This window comes from Kogia breviceps, chromosome 8, assembly GCF_026419965.1.
Source record: "Kogia breviceps isolate mKogBre1 chromosome 8, mKogBre1 haplotype 1, whole genome shotgun sequence".
NCBI lineage: Eukaryota > Metazoa > Chordata > Mammalia > Artiodactyla > Physeteridae > Kogia > Kogia breviceps.
In genome coordinates this window covers 55,034,022-55,046,634 of record NC_081317.1, presented here as the reverse complement: position 1 = coordinate 55,046,634, position 12,613 = coordinate 55,034,022, and the positions used below count along the sequence as shown (strand labels likewise).

Here is a 12,613-nt window from a genome sequence, read left to right as displayed (position 1 = left end):
AATTCCTTAGCAAAATAGAACGTTAGAAGTCAAGTTAATTACAGACTTTTAAAATTTTCCTGATCCGTGGGGAACTATTGTTTAAAGCAGGGGTTGGCAAACTGTTGCCCAAAGCCAAATCCAGTTCACAACCAATTATTGTAAATAAACTTTTATTGGAAGACAGCCACACCCGCTCTGTTATGTGTTTTTTGTGACGTTCCTGCATTATAAGGGCAGAACCGCTTGGTTGTGACATAGACCATATGGCCCACAAAACCTAAAACATTTACTCTGTCCCTTTACAGAACAGTTTGCTGACCCCATTCTCAAGCGTATGTTATAATAATAAAAATACATTTATTTTATACTCAAATCCTCTCTAAAATTAATATATATTTATCAGACTTTAGTTAAGTAACCTTTTTGCATGCCTTTAAAAAATACAGGATTTTAGATTGATTACTTGGATAAAATCTTATTGTACAATTGCCTCCCTATTAGAATATCAGACATAGTTTTAAAGTGACAACAAAGGTCACAAAAAGTAAGCCTGAAAGGTGAGGGGGACTTACATCCTCCTTTTACTGAAGCAGTTTTTCACTCTCAGAAGTGTCCCAGTTAGAATGATAAATCATGTGGTCATCCAACTGAGAAGGAGAGAAGAAGACAGCCTTGGTGCCGAGACAAAGAGCTGCCATTTCCATGCGTCCTCTCTGCTTCTGCTTCTTCACAGCCAGTGGGCAGAGCCCCTTCCTTCTTCCTTCCCCTTCTTGGGGCTGTGATTTAACAAAGTGCTCAAAGAATCAAACAGTAATGAGTGAGCAACACACTAATGTATAAAGCATCTAGAAACAGACATTGACTATATATACATCCTTTTTGAGCTTAAATGTACTATATGGCTAGGTTTGTAAAGTCCATGCTACTGTGTGATGGTTTGTGCAAGTCAAGAGAATGTTATATATTTTGAACATCTATGTACCACGTTCTGTTAAGAAATATATATTGTGACACACCAAATTGAAGTTGATCCTCACAATAGTCCAGTGAAAAGTAGATTTTATTGTCTTCATTTTAGTTACAGATGATATAACTGTGTCCTAGATATGGTTTTGCCCAAGGTCATAGAGCCTGGTCCAGAACCCAGGTCTCCTGATTTCTGGTGCATTTATACTTTTACCTTTAACTATACTTCAGGTTCATGCTGTACCACTAACCCATGATAACACTAAGAAAGGATGAGGTCAGCCCAATCAACCTCTACTGTTGAAACTAAGTCCCTGTATTATTAGTTTGTGTTGCCATTAAGTACCTAATAAGTTCTGGGTAAAATGTTTATTGAATAACAAAATGAATGAATAGGTCAATAGTACTGCCCACAAGCCCTGACATTTTTTACTTTATATTCTACTGATAGGTTTGTTTCGTAGTAGTAGGTAATAATATTGACCGTGAAAGTCAGTGAAACACCAACCTCTTTCAATAGCCACACATGCTGCTGAATGATGGCAGTGACCTATGCTGTTCTTTCAGTTTTTACAGCACATCCATATACATGACCTTTTCCAGTCTGTTGCCAACACTGCCACCCCATGCCCGGTGGCCCTGTTTGAAACAGTTGATTTCTAAAGAGTCAATTACTCTTCCACTTTCCATCACCCTTGGGCCTGTTAAGACATGAATTTATTTTGAAAACTTTTTCTATTTCCTTCCGTTAGGGAGAAGACTTTGAGATGAGTTGGATTTAAGTCCATTTTTCAGATCAGGAAAGTAACAGTAAAAACTCTTTGAAGTTTAGCCAGTGAACCACTGGCTATACTTTATTAGGATCTTTAAAAAGATCTTTTTCATACCCAATGCATAAAGATCTTTTTCATACCCAATGCATAATAATTGTGAAAAATATTCAAACATAATAAGAAATAAAGAACATAGAAAGTGAAAGCCACCAGGGATTCTATCTTCCAGAGAAAAATCCCTGTTAAACATTTGGTGCATAGGAATCCTTGGTCACTTTTAGGAATCTCTCTGAACCTAGAGGAAACAATAGACTATTCTTCTTATATTATTTCCTAGAATCCTACTTCTTTTTTTTTTTTTTTTTTTTTTTTTTGCGGTATGCGGGCCTCTCACTGTTGTGGCCTCTCCCGTTGTGGAGCATAGGCTCCGGACGCGCAGGCCTAGTGGCCATGGCTCACGGGCTTGGTTGCTCCGTGGCATGTGGGATCTTCCCGGACCAGGGCACGAACCCGTGTCTCCTGCATCGGCAGGCGGATTCTCAACCACTGCGCCACCAGGGAAGCCCCCTACTTCTTTAGTTAAGTTTTTTAGGCAAAATCAGCTATTACTGACCACTTATTAGGAGAGAGGAAGTCATTGTTTATGCTTATGGAATAAGTCAGGGGTAATTTAAGCATCTCCAGGCTAATTGGCTGTTGTCCTAGGATGCCACTTAGTTAAGACATCAGCTGTTGACCATCCATTTGCCTGGTCAGCCCTCTGGTCCCTTGGCAGTCCTTGCTGGGAGAGGGGACCTGCAGTGCACTTACATGGTCTTTTCCATTTAGCTGCCTGGATGTACCAGGAGATAGTGCTGAGGTCTCTAATCCTTCAATAGTCAGTTTATGGTCTTTTTTCATATGAAAGAAAAGAAGAGTGTGGATCAAATGCTTCATTTAAAGGAAGACAGATAATAACCTGATGGACATTGGCCTGCCTGAGGAGAGAAACTCCCCCTCCTTGCTTTTTGAATATTGGGCTACCACTGACCTCATGCGTATTACCTATGCTTTGCTTTCTGGGGGAAAAAAACATAAATTATGTTAATTGTCATTTACCAGCTAAGAATGCAACCAACCTCCTTTGTCCTTTGTAGAGCATTTGCCTGACAAGTAACAAGTAGCCAAGATTTATACATTTTATAGGTCCGAGGAGACAAGTATGGAGTCCAAAGATTTATGTTAACGTTTTAGTTTAGAAACAATTATGCAGAAATGAAACACAGATCTAATTTCTAATTCTACCTTTGGATTTTAGGGGGCCATCTTTATTTCAGTTCTACCTCTTACTCACTACTGCATCCCTTGGTTTTCATCTTGTGCGAAGGACTCACTTAATATTTATCTTTATCATTTTAGCTATAATAGCTTGTTGAGTTGTTTTGGTTGGCTTCTGAAACACTTACATATTTAGTGCATTAGTCTCCTGAATCCTGTCTAATTTATTAAATATACACACATACTCCTCCTCCTCCTTCTCCTCGTCATCATCTTTGGTGTTGGCTGTTTATTACTTTTTTTCATTTTTTATTGAAGTATGGTTAATTTTCAATGTTACATTACTTTCTGGTGTACAGCAAAGCAATTCAGTTTTATATATATTTTTTCAGATTCTTTTCCATTATAGGTTACTACAAGACATTGAATATAGTTCTCTCTATATATAGTTCTCTATATTCTCAACCTACTATACAGTAGGTCCTTGTTGTTTATCTATTTTATATATAGTAGTGTGTATCTGCTAATCTCAAACTTCTAATTTATCTTCCCCGGCCACCTTGCCATCCCCTTCAGTAACCGTAAGTTTGTTTTCTATGTCTGTTAGTCTATTTCTGTTGTGTAAATAAGTTCATTTGCACCACTTTGTTAGATGCCACATATAAGTGATACCACATATTTGTCTTTCTCTGTCTGAAGTTCTCCATTGAATAAGATAATCTCTAGATCCATCTGTTGTATTACTTTTTATACACCTCACAAGAGATCATTTTCACAACTGGTGTGTTACAGCACCATGACTGAGAACCACTGTTACAGATGCATAAGTCAGTCTGAGACACCTTGATAATGAGAGTCTTCTGCTAGGACTTTTTTCAGGGACTCTCCATTGCCACATAGTAAAGCCCAATGGCTTAGTCAGGCCTTCATTCCTCTGCACGTCTGCCCCGGCCCGTCTCTTAACTGTGGCTCTCCCATCCCTGCTTGTGCATTCATTCTCCCCACGCTTCTCCCTGCCCACCCGCAGTTCCCCTCCCCTCTGCCTGCCAAAGCCAGCAGGAGCCCCACCTCTCCCACCAGGACTCCTCTGCTACCCTCCTGCTCTGCAGCCACGTGGCATTCACGGTCAGTGCTGCTCATTTAACAGTCACATACCACCTTACCTGCTGCTTTCCCATGACTCCTGAGTTAGACCATCAGGTCAGTAACAGCAGTAACCCAGTCTCAGTGAGAAAAGCGTAGAGAATGGTGCTGAAAAGGTCCATGGCAAGTGTGCCTGTTCATTTATGGAGCACTTGATACATTTCAGGAGCTTCTTCTTATTCTAAAAAGAGCAGCACTTACGATGTATCCAGTGCAGTTGTTCTAGGAACTTTTTTTTAATTTTTATTTTATATTGGAGTATAGTTGATTAACAATGTTGTGTCAGTTTCAGGTGTACAGCAAAGTGATTCAGTTATATATACACATGTATCTATTCTTTTTCAAGTTCTTTTCCCATTTAGGTTATTATACACACTGCTGTATTTGAAATAGAAAGGATTTTTTAAAAATAAATTTATTTTATTTATTTACTTTTGGCTGCATTGGGTCTTCGCTGCTGCACGCGGGCTTTCTCTAGTTGCTATGAGTGGGGGCTACTCTTTGTTGCGGTGCGCGGGCTTCTCACTGCAGTGGCTTCTCTTGTTGCGGAGCACGGGCTCTAGGCGCACGGGCTTCAGTAGTTGTAGCACGTGGGCTCAGTAGTTGTGGCTCACAGGCTCTAAAGCGCAGGCTCAGCAGTTGTGGCGCACGGGCTTAGCTGCTCCACGGCATGTGGGAATCTTCCCGGACCAGGGCTCGAACCTGTGTCCCCTGCATTGGCAGGCAGATTCTTAAACACTACGCCACCAGGGAAGCCCAGAAAGGATATTTTTAATGCTAATCTAAAAGTAGATTAAAATCATTTTTAAAAAGATCACAAAGGAGGGAGTTAAGGTTGGACATATGCTCATATCTATAGCAGGGTTCCAATAACACTTATTAACTCACTTTAAAAACATTTTATTGGAGTATAGTTGATTTACAATGTTGTGTTAGTTTCAGGTGTATAGCAAAGTGACTCAGTTATACATATATCCACTCTTTTTTATTTTTACATCCTTTTTCCATATAGGCCATTACAGAGTATTGAGTAGAGTTCCCTGTGCTGTACAACCAGTTCTTATTAGCTATCTATTTCATATATAGTAGTGTGTATATGTCAGTCCCAATCTCCCAATTTATCCTCCCCCCTCCCCTTATCCCCTGGGAACCGTAAGTTTGTCTTTATCTGTGACTCACTTTTGTTTTGTAACTATAGGAAATTTACTTTTATTTTTAACTCATTTAATCCTCACTATCCTTGATGTGATAGTTACTACTCTGATCCTCAGTTTACAGATGAGGAAGCTAAAGCACTGTGAGGTTAGCGTGAATTCAGACTTTATTTAGTAGAGTTCATTCTACTGCTGTTCAGTTTCTCTTTTAATCCCTATGGCAATCCTTTGAGGAAACAAGGCTCAGAGAGGCTGTGTTTGTCCCAGCTCACATAGCCAGTAAATGGGAAAAGGACCTGTTTGAGTCAAAATCCATTCTTTTTTCCACTATGCAGTGCAGCCTTCCCAAAACCTCTTTACAATTTGCTCTAAAGTGTTAAATTGTGAGGAAATCTGATATCAGCTCAAAAATCAGCAGTTTACATAAAACTCAGTATTTGTTGCATTATCCAGGGTAGTTAATCTGTGTATGTTTCCTCTTCCTGCTATAACAAATTACCACACACTCCGTGGCTTAAAAGAACATGAATTTATTGTCTTATAGCTCGGGAGGTCAGAAGTCTGAAATCAGTTTCGCTTGGCTAAAATCAAGGTGTTGGCAGGTTTGCATTCCTTCTAGAAGTTCTAGGGGAGGATCTGTTTGCCTTTTCCAGTCTCTAGAGGCTTCTGGCTTCCTTGGCTCATGGCCCCTTCCTCCAGCTTCAAAGCACTTCCCTCCAACCTCGGATTCTGTCTTTATACCCTCTCTGTCTGACTCCAGTCCTCCTGCCATCGTCTTACAAGGACCATTGTGACTACATCAGCCCCACCTCAATAATCCAGGTAATCTCCACATCTCAAGATGTCTAACTGAATCCCCTCTGCAGAGCCCCTTTTACCATGTCAGGTCAAATGTTCACAGCTTCCAGTGATATGGACATAGATATCTCTGGGGTCATGACTCAGCCTGCTTCAATCTGCTAGACTGTGGGCTGATGAGCCTATTTGTCTCCATTAGCACAAAGTAAAAGTCTGCCTTCTACTCCTCTTGCCACTATTTATGAGCTCTGTAGGCATCAATCTTATTTGTTTTTATTCTTTAAAAAAAAAAACCACTTTAAAACAGAAATGGGAGAAAAAGAGAAAGATGCGAGAAAGATTAAACTGAAATGAATGAGAGAGTCCACTCTGAAGCATCATTTCTATTTCTCTGTATGGCCTGTGTTTTATGTGCAGGATTGTGTCCACCCACTGTACATACATATTGCTCACATCTGTGTAGAGACTGAAACAATCACCACAGCCCCAATTTTCCCCCCTTGCTTGAAACTGTGATTATGTGGCCACTTACCTGTAAACCTTTTTTTTTTTAAATCAGGGTTACAATTCAGAATGCCTGTAGTTTAGCTATGTAAAAAGATATATGAGAGAAGAGTCCCTGCTAGTAATATTTAGGGGAAAAAAAGAGAATTTTAATAACTATAAATACTTGAGAATTAAATTTTTCATTTAGATTTAAACACACCACACAGAAAAGAATGACTTTGATCTGGATTAGAGGGCTGAATTCTGGCAGAAAGAGTCAATGTAGTCATCAGTTTTGTTATATACCAGTGACTAAAATGTAAATACTCATGACTTAGAGACCATCTTTATTTAAAATGTTGTATCCAGGGAGGAAACAAATCTATTGGGATATTTATCTTAGTTTTTAGTAGTGTATTTCATAAAGAAATGGATGCTTGAGCCTACCTCTAGAAGCAACAATAAATGTCAGACTTCCCTGGTGGCGCAATGGTTAAGAATACGCCTGCCAATGCAGGGGACACAGGTTCGAGCCCTGGTCCGGGAGGATCCCACATGCTGCAGAGCAACTAAGCCCGTGTGCCACAACTACTGAGCCTGCGCTCTAGAGCCCACAAGCCATAACTACTGAGCCCACGTGCCACAGCTACTGAAGCCCGCAGGCCTAGAGCCCGTGCTCTGCCACAGCAGAAACCACCGCAATGAGAAGCCTGCGCACCACAACGAAGAGTAGCCCCCGCTCACCGCAACTAGAGAAAGCCCGTGCAACAAGACCCAACACAGCCAAAAATTGATTAATTAATTAATTAAAAAATAAATAAATGTCAGCCAAACAGAGATCAGAGTTCACATTTCACAGGTGAAGTGTTTTTGTTTTTATTTATTAGCAGAAAATTCTTTTTAACAATTGCTCTGAACTTTAGTGGGTATGCTAGCCCATGCTTCACAAAGTAACAGGAATATTAAACCCAGAAGATATACTGCACACCCCTTGCACTTCCAGGATTAAGAAAGCTTAATCGATATTAGATTAACAAGATAATTTTAATTCACAAAGTGGCCCATATAGAAATTCTGTTCTTATTTAATAATTTTGTTTAGTAAGTGAGATTCCAGTCCTCATGGTTTTTTTGTTGTTTTTCTGAGCCTTCCTTCATTTTGACTTAGTTTTGCCCACTGTTACATACTAAACACTCTCTAATTGCCCTTTGAACCTCTCAACCTCATATACTGCAAAGTTACCTCAAATTCTGAAGGTCTAATGTCAAGCTCGATAACACACCTCCCTGCCATCTTCCCCCGCAGACCTGGCCTTCCCTCGTGGACCTTGTGCTGTGGGTAACACCACCATCTAGCCTGTTCTCCAGCGAGAAACGGGTGCCATCTCAGCCTCGTTTGTCCTTCACACTCAGTCAACACCCAAGTCCTGTTGATTCCACCTCCGATATCTTCCCAACCCCCCAGTGCTCTCTTCCTCTCTCAAGCTTCTGCCACTGCCTTGGTTCCAGCGCTCACAACTAACCAAACCAGTACACACAGCCTTTTACTTGCGCTCCCTGTACTGTCTCACCTAACTCTGATCTGATGTTTCCCAACCTGGTATCAGTGGTTCTTCACTGATAGGTTCTGTCAAGCCTTTAAAATATTAATGTGTGCTCAGAACCCCCAAATAGGGGTATGGCATGCACTGTCGTTTAGACTTATTTGACAACGAAACCCTTTCTCCCTGGCACATCTATTCACATCTCACAGGTGGTACTCTTTGGAACCCATTTTCCTTCGCCACCTGAGTCATTTCTGCAAATTGGATCGTGTTACCTCCTGCTTTAAAACCTTTAATGACACCGCAGGGTCTTAAGAGTATGTCCAAGGCCCTTCACTGTCTGCCACTCATCCACCTTCTCAGTCTCCTTTCCCAATTACACGTCTCCATGAACCCTAAGCTCCGCCTTCTCAGGACTCCTCGGAGGTGTGTGAACATGCCGTGTTTCTCCGTCTGTGCACACGTGGTCCGACTCTGCCAGCGCTCCTATCTCCCTGGCCAACCCTTTCTGTGTCACTTCTTCTGCAACGCCTTGCCCATCTTTTCCGTAAAAACTTGGTTGCACTTTCCTCTCTATTCCCTCTTTTGTAAAACTGATCACACCTTAGGGTAAAGTGCAGTGACTGGACTGAGGCGTAGTGACCATCTTAAGTCATCTTAAGTCCCCAGCACCTAGTACAGTGCCTGGCACTCAGCAAGTACTCAGGAAATGTTCCATGAAAAGAATGCATGAACGAATGAAGAAAGGAATGAAATGAGTTAGAAGCTAAGCAGAGCACATCATGTTAAAACTGGCAACTTGACGTTAGAAACAGAATGTAGACATCACTTTGTGTTGGGCTCAATGTGTGACTCAAGGTACCAAGGAAGTGAACTCAGCTCTCAGTGAATTGAACTGTCAGCATGAAACCAAAAATGTCAAGAGGCAGAATTTATGAATGTGCTGATCATGGGGAAATCCTTAAAAATACAGGACACTCAGGCCATTGTTTTTTGGATAGAAATCTAACTTTTACGTGTTCCTCATGTTGTATTTTTACTTTTCTTATAAAACTAATGAACCCATGACCTTATATCATGAAATATGCATGGCAACAAGGATAAGCAATATAAATGCTCTTTGGGGTTATTTATTCTGTTTATGGAATATATTTTAAAACAATACCCATTACCAAAGATCTACATTCTTCATACCACAATATTATTTTCAATGATGATTCATAAAGCAAACATTTTTCATTGCATTTTATTAAATTTCTCTTGCTGCTGCTTTAAAAATCTTTCCTCCTTTGCATTCTGCCTCTCACATCAGAGCTATCAGCCTCACCACCTAACCTTGACCAGTTCACAAAGCCATCACAGACTTTGGAACCTTTACTAATTTGAGATTTCATCTTCTATAATTAAAAAAAAAAAAATTGAAAACCACCTTTTTTCCTCAGTGTATGCACCAGGGAAACTTTTTTGGCGGTACGCGGGCCTCTCACTTTTGCGGCCTCTCCCGTTGCGGAGCACAGGCTCCGGACACGCAGGCTCAGCGGCCATGGCTCATGGTCCCAGCCGCTCCGCAGCACGTGGGATCTTCCCGGACCGGGGCACGAACCCGTGTCCCCTACATCAGCAGGCAGATTCTCAACCACTGCGCCACCAGGGAAACTTTTTAAGCAAAGTTGAGACAAGCGTTTAAAAGCCAAATCCCTGACGACGTTAACCCAGCCAGAGGGTTGTCTGCCATCCCTGGGGAGGATCAGAGCACCCCGCAGAGCACGCACTGCAACTGGCTGAAACCCACTGCTGACTTACTTAGAAGAGGCTTCTGGCTAATGATTAAACAGTCCGATAAAAGGTGGATGTTCAGCCCATCAACTGGATGTTTGTTTTACATCTTTTTAGCATCTGGCTTGTTGGCTCTTTCGTTCATCCAGTCATCGGTTCAACAAACATTTATGAAGTGCACACTCTTTGCCAGATGCTATACTAGGCACTGGGGAATAGAAAGATGAATATGTTCCCTTTCCTCAAAAGTCACAGAATCCTATGCGAATGCAGGGAGGCGGAGGAAAATAGCGAGCGCATAAGCAACCAGCCCTAATAGGGGATGTGCGGTACCCTTCCAGGTCAAGGTGGGGTGGGAGGTGACTTATACACCATGAGGCAGAGGGATTAAAAGAGGCTTTCCTGAAGAAGTGGCCGGTGAGCTGGGCCTTCAAGGATGTCTTGGAAGTTTCTGGACGGACAGAGAGGTGAAGGGCATTGCTCCCAGAGTGAACAACGTGATCAAAGGCCTAAGCAGAGGAGGCACCTGTGGACCCAGGGAAGGGCAGATTGTCCACTGCAGCTAAAGCACCAGCCCACAGCAGGCCGGCAAGGAACGTGGCTGAGAAGCTCAATGCAGGTCAGACTGTGAGGGCCCTGAAGGACATTCTCAGGAGTCTTGACTTTTTCTTTGGGTGTTGAGAATTTCCTGCAAGTTTTCTGTGTAGGTCAAACTTCAAAATAACAAGCTGATTTTTTTTTTTACTTTTCTTGCAGCTGTTTTGTCATACAGTTGGCACAGAATTCCATATAGTGTTAGGGGGGAATCATCTGAGGGTTAGTCCCTTAAATCAGGTCCTATCTGCAAAGTGACAACTCAGCTCTGTTAATTTAAGTGTGTGGTCACACTCTATAGCACATTGTAATGTTACCCTTGAAATAAAACCAATTATTTTCATCCGCTCCTAATTTGAAAGAGAAAAAATTAACCTGCATTTTACCTTATTGTCACATTCAGTAAGATGCTTAAATCTGAACGCTGTTCTTATTCAGCTACCTGTTTATATTGGGAGCATTTATTCAAATTGGATGGACACCCGTACACCTTATAAGGTACTCCACACAAACACTGGCTCTACCAGAGGCTGCTCTGGGTCCCAGGTTTTCCCCTCCACATTTATTTTATTACCATTGGAAATGATGGAGGGGCATTCATTTGGAGAGATGGTTCTCAATCCTGGTTGCATAGAATTACCTGGAAGGTTTAAAAAACTTTTTTTTAATTAAAAAAATTAATGTCTAGGACATATATCCCAGAGTTTAATGGATCTGAGATGGGGCCCAGGACTCAGGACTTTTTAAAAGCTCCCAGGTGGTTTTAAAGTGCAGCAGGGGCTTCCCTGGTGGCGCAGTGGTTAAGAATCCACCTGCCAATGCTGAGGACACAGGTTCGAGCCCTGGTCCGGGAAGATCCCACTTGCCGCGGAGCAACTAAGCCAGTGCGCCACAACTACTGAGCCTGTGCTCTGGAGCCCGCAAACCACAACTACTGAAGCCCATGTGCCTAGAGTCCGTGCTCTGCAACGAGAAGCCACTGCAGTGAGAAGCCCGCCTACCGCACCAAAGAGTAGCCCCCGCTCTCTGCAACTAGAGAAAGCCTGCACGCAGTAACGGACACCCAACGCAGCCAAAAATAAATAAATTAATTCATTAAATTTTTAGAAATAAATAAAGTGCATCAGGATTGGGACCACTGAATAAGAGGGTGACAGCTGGGCCACAGCAGTGTTCTGAGTCTACTCAGGAGCATTGTATCACCATCTTCACCTTGACTCTGGGTACACATCCCCCTTGCGGTTCTGACTCCAGCCAACTGAGCACAGACCCCCATGAGTTTGGAGAGGCCACTGCTGCAGCACGAGAAGCTCCTACAACACAAATGCTCAGCCTTTGTTTACCCAGGCCTAACTTCTCAACAAGCACAAGGCAGCAGATTCAAGAAAAGGGAATATTCTTGAAGAAAGCAGAGCACTCCTTAAGAGTTTTAAAATAAAATTCCTCCACCCCCAGAACAGAGTAGTTATGGTTGATAGATTAGCTAGGGTTCGATTTTTTTTTTCTTTTCCCTATTTCTTAGCATTTGTGCCTATGCCTACTGTTTTTCATTTTTTTAAATTTTTATACAGTTTTTAAAGGTTACTTTCCATTTAGTCATCACAAAATTTTGGCTACATTCCCTGTGTTGTACAATACATCCTGAGCCCATCTTACATGCAGTAGTTTGTATCTCCCACTTCCTCACCCCTATATTGCCCCCCCAACTGATAACCTCTAGTTTGTTCTCTATATCTGTGATTCCACTTCTTTTTTGTTACGTTCACTAGTTTGTTGTATTTTTTAGATTCCACATGTAAGTGGTTTCATACAGTATTTGTCTTTCTAGCTAGAGTTAGATGGACTAAAAATGACAGGACACCCAAAGGCACAGTGGCTTGGGTAAGAGAGAGAAGTGTTTTCCTCTTGTACACACACAGGCCATCCAGGGCCGGTATGTTGGCTTCACCCCCAGGAAGAAAGGTGAAGTGATAGTTGCCTATCACTATCCAAGGTGGAAGGTTAAATTTTAGACATCATGTTCATATTCCAGCCAGCAAGGATGAGGCGGGAAGGGGAAAATGCCACATTCTCTTTTTGTGGGTTTTTCCTTGAAGTTGCATACAACATTCTACGTATATCCTTTTGCCCAGCACTTACTC

The 12,613-nt window shown here is 41.8% G+C and overlaps 1 protein-coding gene across 5 annotated transcripts in view; it reads left to right on the top strand.

Annotated features, from left to right (window-relative positions):
* The window catches only part of ADAMTSL1 (ADAMTS like 1), a 1,019,582-nt gene that overhangs the window by 833,951 nt on the left and 173,018 nt on the right, over positions 1–12,613 (top strand). The gene's annotated exons all lie outside the window — the stretch shown is intronic.